The sequence below is a fragment of the Heptranchias perlo genome, chromosome 2 (assembly GCF_035084215.1).
Source record: "Heptranchias perlo isolate sHepPer1 chromosome 2, sHepPer1.hap1, whole genome shotgun sequence".
Taxonomy (NCBI): domain Eukaryota; kingdom Metazoa; phylum Chordata; class Chondrichthyes; order Hexanchiformes; family Hexanchidae; genus Heptranchias; species Heptranchias perlo.
In genome coordinates this window covers 65,924,499-65,937,382 of record NC_090326.1, presented here as the reverse complement: position 1 = coordinate 65,937,382, position 12,884 = coordinate 65,924,499, and the positions used below count along the sequence as shown (strand labels likewise).

The 12,884-nt window shown below is 46.9% G+C and overlaps 1 protein-coding gene across 1 annotated transcript in view; it reads right to left on the bottom strand.

Moving 5' to 3' along the window:
• pde11al (phosphodiesterase 11a, like) overlaps positions 1–12,884 on the bottom strand; it is a 211,168-nt gene that overhangs the window by 99,457 nt on the left and 98,827 nt on the right. The window lies entirely within an intron of this gene.

Below are 12,884 nucleotides of genomic sequence, written 5' to 3'. Positions count from 1 at the left end.
TATGAAGAATTGCCACTGAAGCAAGATATAAGACAGCAATCAGTGCCTTTGGTACAATACTGCAGTGGGTCCTAATGCCTTGAGAGAAAAGGAGTGCAGAAAATTTGCAACAACAAAAGAAATCCTATTTCAACAAATGATGGTTACTTCTGCAGTTTACCTCCTGCATACAAGAGACAACAGGGGTAAATTTCCATGGCGATTCTCCTGCTCATTCGACGTCACTTCTGCAGAAGAGCCACAGACACCCAGAAAGGTGGTGTAAAAAAATTGTTCAGGCCATTTTTCCAGGGTTTAAGAGTCTCTTCCGCCAAAGTTACACGGAAAGAGCCGCAGAAAGTTCATGAAAGTTCACTCTCAATACAGCAGATGATAACTCTATCTGGGAAACTTTGCTGCTAGCATTCTGTGTCTACCCTTTGGATTAATAGAGAGTGCTGAACTACATCTGAAACAGTGGTTTAGTTTCTCTTATATATGTGGAAGTCTGTCTGAAGTATTGGCAACTCTTTTGATGCTCCTGCAGTCAAAATCTAACTGAGGAATGACAGCCTGAAGGCATCTCTCAGATGTCGCAGTGGGCTGTGGTCTCCTGGTCTGCATGGCCTTGAACTATAATTGAGCTCAGGGGCACAAAATGTGTTCTTTTCTGAAGCCTGTCAAAAACGACTGCCGTTTCATCCCCATATATATTTAGGCTTTGTAGAACACTGAAGTTGCTTACAGTGACATGTAGGGCTCGGTTTTCTTCAGCTACTCATCTATCAGTCATCTTCACCAGTTGATTACACCAGTGTACAGGATAACCAAATCAAGAGGCTAAATGTTTGGAATGGAGGACAGTTTGTAAACCTTATCTAACAGAGTTAGGTGATCAGCATCATGGTCTATCTTTACAATGAAGTTATTGATTTGAAAAAAACAATAGAGAAGAACATCCTGGTGCAAATCCCTGCTCAGAACTTTCCTATAGGCTTTAGGATTCGTATTAGAAGCATAAAGGGTGAAGCTAGAAAAATTGTTTTCATACAAAGAGTTATTGGGATAAGGGACACTTTGCAGGTGGCTGTTGAAATAAGGCCAATTATGGCATTTAAGAGAGAATTGGATAAACACTTGAAGAAGAAAAATATTTAAAGGATATGGACAGAGAACAGGCAAGTGGGATTTGAGTGGACTGCTCTGATTTGCAGCTGGCAGCGCAAAGGCACAGTGGGCCAAGATGGACTCCTTTTCTGCCAAAATCTCTATGATTGAATGAAAGGTTCAGTATTTACTTGAGCAATAACAATTAACTGAGGTGCACTGAATGGCATACAAGTGAATTAATGGCACATTTTTCAAATGGTCTGGATACCTGAATACATTTATAGAAATAGATCTGAATCTTACATTGGGTAAAAGCTGAAAGCTGAAATTAATGATCTAATGACAAATTAATTTAATTAACTTCAAATTAAGGATTACACCCAATGTAAAGGTTAAAGCCATTTATCCAAGTAACAGAACTAATCACAATTTAATGCATATCATCAAGGTCATTTTTGCTTTAATACCTCAGATCACTGTTATTAATTTATGAAGCCAGTCAGATTTACTGGCAGAAAGTGATCAGCAGCCCTCTCAGGCATAAGCTTTAAACACTCGTGAGCTCACCCATCACGTCACTGTACGTATCCTAAGCAGAGGGTAGCTGCAGGCAATCATGGAAACTCTTACCCAACATTTCAAAGAGTGTTGGGAAAATGCATCACCATAGACCAAGTGAAATGAAATTCTACAAACTATCCACCAAACAGGGTGGAGCTGATGGGCAAATACAGGAGTAGTATAAGAATGGTCAGAAGAATGTGGGAAAGCTCACTCTTGCTGTTTTCCAGAACCACTGATAAATCTTGTGCTCCTGCTTTGCAAATACATGGGGCATGATTTTATTGGCGGGGGGGGGAGGCGGGGAAGTCCTGATGGGAAACCTGGAAGTATGGGATTTCTGAATATCCTTACGATTTTGATGCTAGGACGTTTTATTTTTGACGGTTTCCTGCCCGACAGGCCAGCCTGATTGACAGGCTGGTCTCAGTCGGACAGGGGAAGAGGAAGGAAGAGGATGTGTAAAGGTAAGTGTTAGATGGGTGGGGTCATCGAGGGGTGGGGAGAGGTGTGTTATCAGGGGTCATGGGGGGGGCATCGGGGAGCTCAGTCTTCAGGGTGCTCAGTCATCAGGGGGTCGGTCATCAGGGGCCATCAGGGAAGGTCGGGAGGCTCAGTCATCAGAGGGTGGGTCATCGGGGGTCATTGGGAGGGTTGGGGAGCTCAGTCATCGGTGATCGGTCACTGGGTGGTGTCGGGGAGCTTAGTCATCGGAGGTCATCGGGGAGTCGGGGAACTCGGTCATCAGGGATCGGTCATTGGGGGTTATCGGGGGAGCTCAGTCATCAGGGGTCATGGGGGGGTCGGGGGCTCAGTCATCGGGTGCTCAGTCATCGGGGGGCATGAGGTTCGGGGGGCTCAGCCATCGGGGATCGGTCATCGGGGGGGTCAGGGTGGGGGTCATCGCGGGGTCAGAGATCGTGAAAGGCCGATCGGAGATTCGGGGGGTGGGTCGAAGATCGTGGGTGGGTCGAAGATCGTGGGTGGGTCAAAGATCGTGGGGGGGTCGAAGATCGTGGAGGCGGTCGGAGGTCGTGGGGGCGATCGGAGATCGTGGGGGCGATCGGAGATCGTGGGGGTGTCGGAGATCATGGGGGTGTCGGAGATCGTGGGGGGTATTGTGCGGGGGGTGAGGGTCGCTGCAGGTAAGCTTGTTGGGCCTGGGGGAAGCACTCCTGCTCCTCTGGGCACTACAAGCTGTGTTATAAAGGCGCTTACCTGCAGTTTTGGGCCTTTTCGCCTCCTCTCACATGGCGTGAAGGAGAAGGCCCAGGAATCCCACCCCCAGGGATTAAATCTGTCAAAATGGAGGCCCACAGCCTCCTTGAAAACTTTTACTGACCGACCCGCCTCCTAAGAGTGGGTTGGTCACCTGCCCCTCATCCCGCCTCCATTAAAACTGGAAGTGAGCAGAATGGAGGCGTGATGGGGACGGGTTTTAGATTTTTAACATTTTTACTGCCCCCTCCCCCCACCCACCCGTTTTTCCCATTTAAAATATTGCCCATGGACTTTAGAGCCTCCAAAGCCAAAACATAAGAAACCCAAGTTTACATTCTAAGTGTAAGGACCTTTACCCAAAAACATATATCAACTATGTACTCTGACTGTTTTGTTATTCACTAATACAAATTAAATCTGAACCATGCTATGATGGGTAACACTGGTACTAGAAAGATGTTACATAGACAATTTTTAAAAAATTTTGTTTGGCAGACCAACCCCACTCCGAAGTGCACCATGAGTTTCACGCCCAAATATTGCGCTAATAGCTCCTAGTAATGCCAGGAACCACTGCTAATATAGGCTATATTGCCCATGGAATAAAAGGAGCAGTGGCAGCATGGTTACGAAATTGGCTAAGGGACAGGAAACAGAGAGCAGTGGTGAACGGTTGTTTTCGGACTGGAGGGAGGTATACAGTGGTGTTCCCCAGGGGTCAGTACTAGGACCACTGCTTTTCTTGATATATATTAATGACTTGGACTTGGGTGTACAGGGCACAATTTCAAAATGTACAGATGACATAAAACTTGGAAGTGTAGTGAACAGTGAGGAGGATAGTGAGGACAGGGGCAGACTGGTGGAATGGGTGGACACATGGCAGATGAAATTTAACGCAGAAAAATGCGAAGTGATACATTTTGGTAGAAAGAACGAAGAGAGGCAATATAAACTAAATGGTACAATTCTAAAGGGGGTACAGGAACAGAGTGATCTGGGGGTAAATGTGCACAAATCGTTGAAGGTGGCAGGACAGGTTGAGAAACCGGTTAAAAAAGCATTCGAGATCCTGGGCTTTATAAATACAGACATAGGGGCCGATTTTCGGATGGCCGAGCGGGTGCGTGGAGGTGGATGGGCTCCTAAAATGGCGGAATCCCGGAGCGGGTTCGGAGCCCAGCTCCAACCGGCAATTAAAGCCGACGGGATGCTGCTTTAGATAGTTAGTCAGATAGTTGAGGTACTTGACAGACCTCATTGACTGGAAACTTTGGCAGGGATGCAATTTTGAAGGATCCTCAGCGTGTTTCCCGTGCTGTGGGAAACATTCCCTGTTGGAGCAGACGTGTTTCAGCCAGCAGCCAGTGGGAGATGCAAAGGATTATTTGACAGGTGGGGAGACGACGTCATTTATTGCAGCAGGGCACTTTATCACTTCAGACAAAGTTTTGGCTGCAACACCTTTGTCTTTCCACTCAAAATTCTTAATTTATACCCTAAACTCTGCTGTACATTTACCTACTTTGCGGACCTCCTCAAACTCATACCGTCAGGATGGGGAGCGCCATAACTGTATTCATCAATTCATCCGAAGACGAGCAACATCACCAGCCTCGCCAGGTACGACGTCCACCTCCACAACACAGTGCTGCGCCACAGGCATCTGCATAAAATAGTCATGCAACTACACATACTCCCACTGTAGGGTGACCCAATGGGTGGCATCAAGTGTGGGTGTTCACGGTGAACCTCAATAAAGGGACTTATTACACAAGCCAGTCAAGAATGGCCAAGACGTGGCAGTAGTGATGACAATAATAATATCTTATGTGCCATTAACAAAAATCAAATATAAATTTTTAAAATAACAAACCGTCAAACACCCTTGTGATCCCCTTTGTACTCACAAAACCTTCGCCTTACGCTTACGAGTATTCTTACGTGGTGCTTTGCCTGTGGCTGCAGCAGAGGTAATGGCAGGTTGCTCTTGTTCATGCCCTGACCGATTAGATGCTTTGGGCCTACGCCCTCTTGGTTTCAGTGGCCGTGAGGGCCCCTCCAAAGACTGCTCCACCTGCACCTGTGCAGGGGCAGACTTGGTCACCTGGAGAGGAGGCAGCATTGCGGGTACTGGTTGAGAGGGGGGCAACAGGTGAGATGTGGGGACACTTTGAGTGGCATCCCCACTTCCATGTCCCCTTTCGTCATCATCCCTCTCCTGGGCCAGGCCCACATCACTCCTACCACCCTGCTGGGCGACAGTTTGGAGGAGATGTGTGAAGCCTTGTAAGGCCAGTGCCAGAATATGTGCCTGCCTGTTTAAGACGGCAGAAAGTTGCTCACCCTGAGTCTGAAGGGCCGTTGTCAGGGACTCAATGGACTCATTGGTGAGCCATGCATGAAGCTCGATAGAGGCTAGCCTTCCCTCCATCGCAGACATTCCCACACTTGCCCGCGACACTATCTCAGAGATGCCCTTACGTCCCTGTGACAGTATCTCACAGATCCCCTCCTGTACCTGTGCCACCATTCCACTCATGCAGGAGTTGGACTCCTCCATCCTCTGTGTGATTGTGGAGAATGTGCTTGGCACTTGTTCCAGCACCTCGCAAATGTGCTGCTGCCCCTCGATCATTCTCCTTTTCATGGATGGCCCTCAGGGTTCAGCATCTGTGTCCAGCTGAGCAGAGCCTGGAGAAGAGTGCTCCCACCGATGCAGACTCTCCACAACTGCCCCTGCCACCAGGGTCTGCTCATGCTCACGTGTGTGGTGACTCACCATGTGCGACCCCAGCTAACTGAGGACAGAGACCCACCGAGGTGTGTGTATCTGCGCTGGTGGATGGTTCGCTCTGATGTGACGGTGCCCCCTCAGAGGCTGGCAGGTCCTCTGAGGAATCGCCCTCCGCTGTCACGGCGGTCGCTGAAGGCGCTGTAAGAGAACAGAAGGCAATATTAAGCATGCTGACAGATGTTGAGGTGCTGAAGATGGCAAGGCATGTTAACATCATTTCCTATTGTGAGTGCTGAATTTTAAAGTTCTGTCACCAGACGTTTGTCAGGTGCTGGTCTCGGCGTCCCCAACAGACAGGCACTCAAGGGTGCGGCTTAGTTCCAGAGCCTCCTGCTCCGTGTCTGTGAGGACGACCAGATGTTGCAGCCCCCCTCTGGTCTTCGCCCTCTCCCGTGCATTCTGGGCTCTCTTCTCCTATAAGGGGAGAAAGTAGCGAGGCGGGTGTGAGGGTTGGTGACATGGCCAACTGCTGAATGCATTGATTTGGGTGATGCTGACCGTGAAAGAGATGCTTCAGAGGGTGAGTATGAGACAGAGCCATGACATTGAATGAGGATTGGGTTGAGTGGTAGTGGTGGGATGAGTACTGGGGAGGTGAGTAAGTGCAGGTAAGTTGAGGATGAAGTTTGAGTGGGTGTGAGGAGTGATGTGATAGAGTAGAGTTGGCAGTGCAGAAGGAGTTGTGGGGTGGGGCGGTGATGCGGAAGACAGAGTGTAGGAGAATGAGTAAGTGTACTGACTTTGGCTGACCTAGTTAGGTCATTGAAGCGCTTCCTGCACTGTATCCATGTGTGGGAGGCTTCTGGTGACCTCCTCTGCCACCTCGAGCCAGGCCTTCTTGGTGGCAGAGACAGGCCACTTCCTCCCGTCCGCTGGGTAGAAAATATCCCTCCTCCTCACCCCACCCAGTAGGACCTGGAGTGAGGCATCGGTAAATCTGGAAGCAGCCTTTCCCCTGGTCTGATCCATTGTGTAATTTTGTGTGTTTGCTCCAGGAGCAGCATTAGAGGACTGCCCCTTTAAATAGGGCTCCTCCAGCTGACAGCCTGTGATGCGGGTGCGCAGTCCGCCCGCTGCGCAGGTTGACGACGGGAAACCCGGAAGCCACGATAAGTGCCTTCAATTTACCTGCGATCGCGTGGGGAACGGACCGATTTCACTGGGCGGGTTACCCACACGCCCAATTGCCCCCCCGCTGCCATCCCGCCTCCCTGGTAATATCAGGGCCATAGAGCACAAAAGCACGAAGTCATGATGAACCTTTATAAAACACTGGTTCAGCCACAACTGGAGTATTGTGTCCAGTTCTGGGCTGCGCACTTTAGGAAGGATGTGAAGGCCTTAGAGAGGGTGCAGAAGAGGTTTACTACAATGCTTCCAGGGATGAGGGGCTTCAGTTACATGGATAGACTGGAGAAGCTGGGGTAGTTCTTCTTCGAGCAGAGAAGGTTGAGAGGAGATTTGATAGATGTATTCAAAATCATGAGAGGTCTAGGCAGAGTAGATAGAGAGAAACTGTTCCCATTGGCGGGAGGGTCAAGAACCGAGGATGTAGATTTAAGGTGATTGGCAAAAAAAACAAAGGCGACATGAGAAAAAACTTTTTTACACAGCGAGTGGTTATGATCTGGAATCCATTGCCTGAGGGGATGGTGGAGGCAGATTCAATCGTGACTTTCAAAAGGGAATTGGATGAGTACTTGAAGGGAAAAAATCTGCAGGGTTTTTGGAAAGAGTGGGGGCGTGGGACTAGCTGGATTGCTCTTGCAGAGAGCTGGCACAGATTCGACAAGCTGAATGGCCTTCCTTCCATGCTGTAACCATTCTACGATTCAATGATTGTTACACTGACGATACTATAACATGAAGTCGTACCCTAATTGGCTGCAATAAGGCCTAGCAGTGATAAAACCCCTCCGAACCAATGGTGCGCTCCATCTTTGGTGCAGTATAATAGTGACATCTCTGCCCATGTAATTAACATAATTTACAGTGACCTGTCTGTAATTCTTCAGCTGCATTATTACCTTGAATGGCTTGCTCTGTGGTGATTGTTATATTTTCTCTTGAGACCCATGAGCAAAACAAATTGTCCATCGACACACAGATTAATAAAAGGCAGTAATCCTGCAGAGTGTACTACAACACCCCTCAAACATCCTGCCAATCTATAGTGTTGAATGAAAGGAAGAGGATTTAAAAAGGAGACATTGCACTGTGATTAAAGGCAAGAAAGATAATTAGTCAGAAATTTCTCTTGCACTATCTTGTACAACCTGTAAGTGTTTTACCATGATGGTTCGCACCTAATGAGCAAATTCTCCAATTAACTTCTAACAAATAATTTTAACCAGTGCTAGTCATTTTTTTTATTCGTTCATGGGACGTGGGCGTCGCTGGCAAGGCCAGCATTCATTGCCCATCCCTATTTACCCTTGAGAAGGTGGTGGTGAGCCGCCTTCTTGAACCGTTGCAGTCTGTGTGGTGAAGGAACTCCCAAGCTCAATGTCATGCTCAATCCATTTAGTGGTGTTCACTGGCAAAATTTAATTAAGGGATGAAACACATCACTCGGTATACACATCTGTGCAGCACTATTTCCTGTACTTTTTGGATTAAATATATACCACAGGCAGAACAGTTGGATCCAGCCTGTCCATTGCTTCTTTCCTTCCTCTGCACTACAGTTCTAACTCTTTAACACACTGTGCAACTTTCAGACCACATGTTAAATGATTTAAGACATGAGCAAGCCTTTAACAGAAATACAAAATGACTTTTTTTTGCTTAGATTTGAACCGTATTAAAGACAAGCAAAATCTGTCCTAATTTCACTCCTTCTTTAACCAATTTAAGTCAGTTTGCCTTCAGCTGCCTAGGCCCTAAGCTCTGGAATTGCCTCCCTAAACCTCTCCGCCTCTCTACCCCTCTCTCCTCCTTTAAGACACTCCTTAAAACCTACCTCTTTGACCAAGCTTTTGGTCACATGTCCTAATATCTCCTTATGTGGCTCGGTGTCAAATTTTGATTGGTAACACTCCGGTGAAGCGCCTTGGGACGTTTTACTACGTTAAAGGCGCTATATAAATGCAAGTTGTTGTTTTTGTTGCTGTTGTTGTTGCCAATAGTTTTGATTGTGCAAGAGCAAAGGTCTAACACTGATACAAATTTTCTAATAGGCCCAAAAAGAGGACAACACCCAGTTGCACCCATTAAAGACTGAGGAGGTAATTTTGACCCCCCCCCCCCCCCAGGGCGAATGGGGGAGGCGGCGGGTGGGGGTTAAATATTAAAAAATGGAAAACCTGACCCCAACCCGCCCATTTCCGGTTTAAATGGAGGTGGGTCAGGGGGTTGGCGACCAATCTGCTCTCAGAAGGCGGGTCGGTCACTAAAATGTTTTAAGGAGGTTGCGTGCCTCCATTTTAACTAATATTTTATTTTTAACTTCTGCATGCCAGATTTTAATGCCTGGATTGTATATTTTCCCATTGCCTGGGATCTGGGAGAGAAAGTACTGAGACTGTTCAGCTTAACTTCTTTCTGGTCAAATTATGATGGTCAAACACAGGTCTAATACTAACACATTATTTAAAATTGGCATTAGCACCACAGTCCCCCTTATCATGAGTTTTTCATTTTGCCTATAAAGTCTGCAGAAGTACTTGGCAGAGGGAGGTGGCTAAAACATAAAGACAATTCACCCCAGGTATCCTCATGCAACTGTTAGTCGCTAGTTTCCAAGCTGTACTGGTAGAGGCCTGGAGAAAGTTTACTGCCTGCCTCATCGCTTAAAGAATAATGATGCAGGATAAGGGGAGAACAGAAAAAAGCTGGGCAAATTAATAATGGAGCAAGAACTTAAAAATGGGCATTACCAGTCCCAGTACACTGCCCTCAGTTCTACCGAACTATATACTTACTCATTTCCTCCAAAAGATTTGTGTTTTGTACAATGAAACCTATTTGTTATCCTGTTTATATTCCAACTGATTGATTACGATTCAGTTCAAAAATACCAAACCACTACTGTGAAAAGCTTTGTTTGATTCCCCCCCCAACACCCGCGATGTCTGATTCCCCCCCCACCAACTGCAATGTCGGACTTACCTGCCATCCGCTCCCCGGCTGCTTTCCAGCCCAACAGACAGCCAGCCAGTAAACAGCCTGCTGGTAAATTCAGCAGGACCTGTGGGAAACCCTTACTTTTGGGTTTCCTGTCCGCAAATCCTCCCTCCCACTCTCTTCCCGGCTCCGAGTTATTATCGAGCCCTGAGAATTTTAATTGATTTTGTCCATTGCTCGTACAAAGCCGATATTTGAAGGGAATAATCAAGAGTGATTCATTGCAAAGTACATGGGTCCTAAACGGTTTGCTTTTCGATTTGCTGGTTGTGAGTTATTGGATCTACTGCACTCACACCCAGTTGAACTTGGAACCCAATTCATGCTACAGCTTCATTATCCCCGCAAAATCTATTGTCTCCCATAGAGAAACAGCTTTGTTTACAGAGCACTGCTGAAATAAGACAAAGTAACCAGCTACACATACAAAATACGTAATCCATGTTAAATTGCTAATCTCCATTAATGAACATGTAACATTTAAAAGGTATCGTTTTCCATTGCTTTTAGTTGTTACATGTTCAATATGGAGGACAAGAATGCCACATTGGCCAGCCATATGGTTTTATTATTGGAATAGTCAACTATCATTAATTAGAAGAACTAATTAGGAACATTAATCCAATCAAAGGCAGTATCCCTTAGGTTCCACAACATATTAATTGTCCTTTACTATCATTTACAGAATTTCAATATTTATTCTGTGGTCTTTTGATCAGAATTAATCATCTTTCATGAAACTTTATTAGAAGTTCAATAGTACTACATAACATTGTTTGTTTACACATTTTTCCTGAATTAATAGATTTTGTACTCATCAAGTTGAAAAATGTTAGTGCTAGGGAATGGAACACACATTCATTTTATGTACCATGTTAGAATCATGCACTGTTATGCCCAATGTTGCCCAGTTTCAATGCACGGTAAATTTTGTTCTACTCTTCCTTAATACAATTGCTGAATCATAACCTCAGAAGGACAATCCATACTCCACCAGACTGATTTTTTCCATTTCCCAAGGCCATAATTATGATTTCCCTCAATAAGTTTCTCAGTTTTTGCTAAATTATGTGTCACTGACTTGCACCCACCAGAAACGAATGTGGCAGCTTGGCTCAATTGGTAGCAGTCTTGCCTCACTCAGGGTCAGATGTTGTGGGTTTGAGATCCATATCAGAGCATGATCTTATAATATAAAATGAGACCCATTGGAGTACTGAGGGAGTGTTACAATGTCGAAGAAACAAACCTTCAGATGAGACAATGAAACAAGACCCCGTCTGTCTGTTCAGGTAGATGCTAAAGTTGTCCTGGCACTATTCTATTCAAAGAGAAGGAGGGTTCCCGCAGAGCCATGACCAATATTCCTCCCTTAGCCGACACTAGTGAAAACAGATTAACTGGCCATTCATCTAATGCCAGAATTTGTTTTTTTACTTGGGGTGGGGGCGGTCAGTAATGACACGTTCCTTATTCAATATATCCTCCTGAAATTTGCTTCTGGGATTAGTCAGCTATGGAGGCAGAGCATTGGGGAAATAGGGGAAGAGATTTAATGGGATGGAAAGCAGGGAAAATCAGAGTGCGAACTAGGGGCCCGACATTAGGAGGGAGGCGGGTTGCCTGTGGGGGGGTCGACTGGGCGTGTGGAAAGCTGCGCAGTGGGCGGACTGCGCACCCACATCATAGGCTGTCAGCTGGAGGAGCCCTATTTAAAGGGGCAGTCCTCCACTGACTGATGCTGCAAAAAGGAGCCAAAATTACAGCATGGAGCAGCCCATGGGGAAGGCTGCTCCCAGGTTTAATGATGCCTCACTCCAGGTCCTACTGGATGGGGTGAGGAGGAAGTGGCCTGCCTCTACCAAGACGAAGGCCTGGCTCGAGGTGGCAGAGGAGGTCACCAGCACCACCAACATATCACGCACCTGCATACATTGCAGGAGGCGTTTCAATGACCTAAGTAGGTCAGCCGAAGTGAGTACACTTACTCATTCCCCTACACTTCGTCTGCCACATCACCGCCCCCACCCCACAACTCCTTCTGCACTGCCAACACTACTCTATCACATCGCTCCTCACACCCACTCAAAGCTCATCCTCATCTTACCTGCACTTACTCACCTCGCCAGTACTCATCCCACCACTACCACTCAACCCAATCCTCATACAATCTCATAGCTCTGTCTCATACTCACCCTCTGATGCATCTCTTTCACGGTCAGCCTCACCCAACCTGCCACTACCTGTGCTGCAGCCACAGGGCATGCATCACATATGTACAGTAGGAAGCGTAAGGCAAACGTGTCGTGAGCATGAAGGAGATGCATAAGGGTGTTTGAGGGTTTGTCATGGTTTTTACTTATATTTGATTTCTGATCAACTCACATTACATATTATATTGTCACCACTACTGGCACGTCTTGGCCATTCTTGACTGGCTTGTGCAATAATGCCCTTTCATGAGGTTCTCCATGAACACCCTTGATGGCACCCATTGGGTCATCCTACAGTGGGTGTATGTGTAGTTGCACGACTACTTTGTGCAGGTACCTGTTGCGCAGCACTGTGTTGTGTAGCTCCACGTGGCAGAGGTGGACGGCATGCCTGGCGAGGCTGGTGATGTTGCTTGTCCTCCAATGGAGTGATGAATGCAGCATTGGAACCCCCCCCACCCCACCACCATCCTGACGGTGTGAGTGTGAGGGGGTCCACAAAGTAGGTAAATGTGTTTGGACAGCAGAGTTTAGGGTATGATTTAATAATTTGGAGTGTGGAGACAACGGTGTGACAGGCAAAACTTTGTCTGAGGTGACAGAATGCCCTGCTGCAATGAATGAGGGTTTACCCCGTACCTGTTAAATGGACCTTTGCAGCTGCCACTGGCTGCTGGCTGCAACACGTCTGTTTAAACAGGGAGTGTTTCCCCCAGCATGGGAAACAAGCTCTGGGTAGTCCAAAATCTGAATCCTCCTAAAATCTCCAACTAATGAGGTCTGTAAATGACCTCAAGTACCCAGATAATGATCTTAAGTGGGATCCCACTGGCTTTGATTGCCGGTGGGAGTCCCGCATGCGGGGGCTGTGCGTGCAC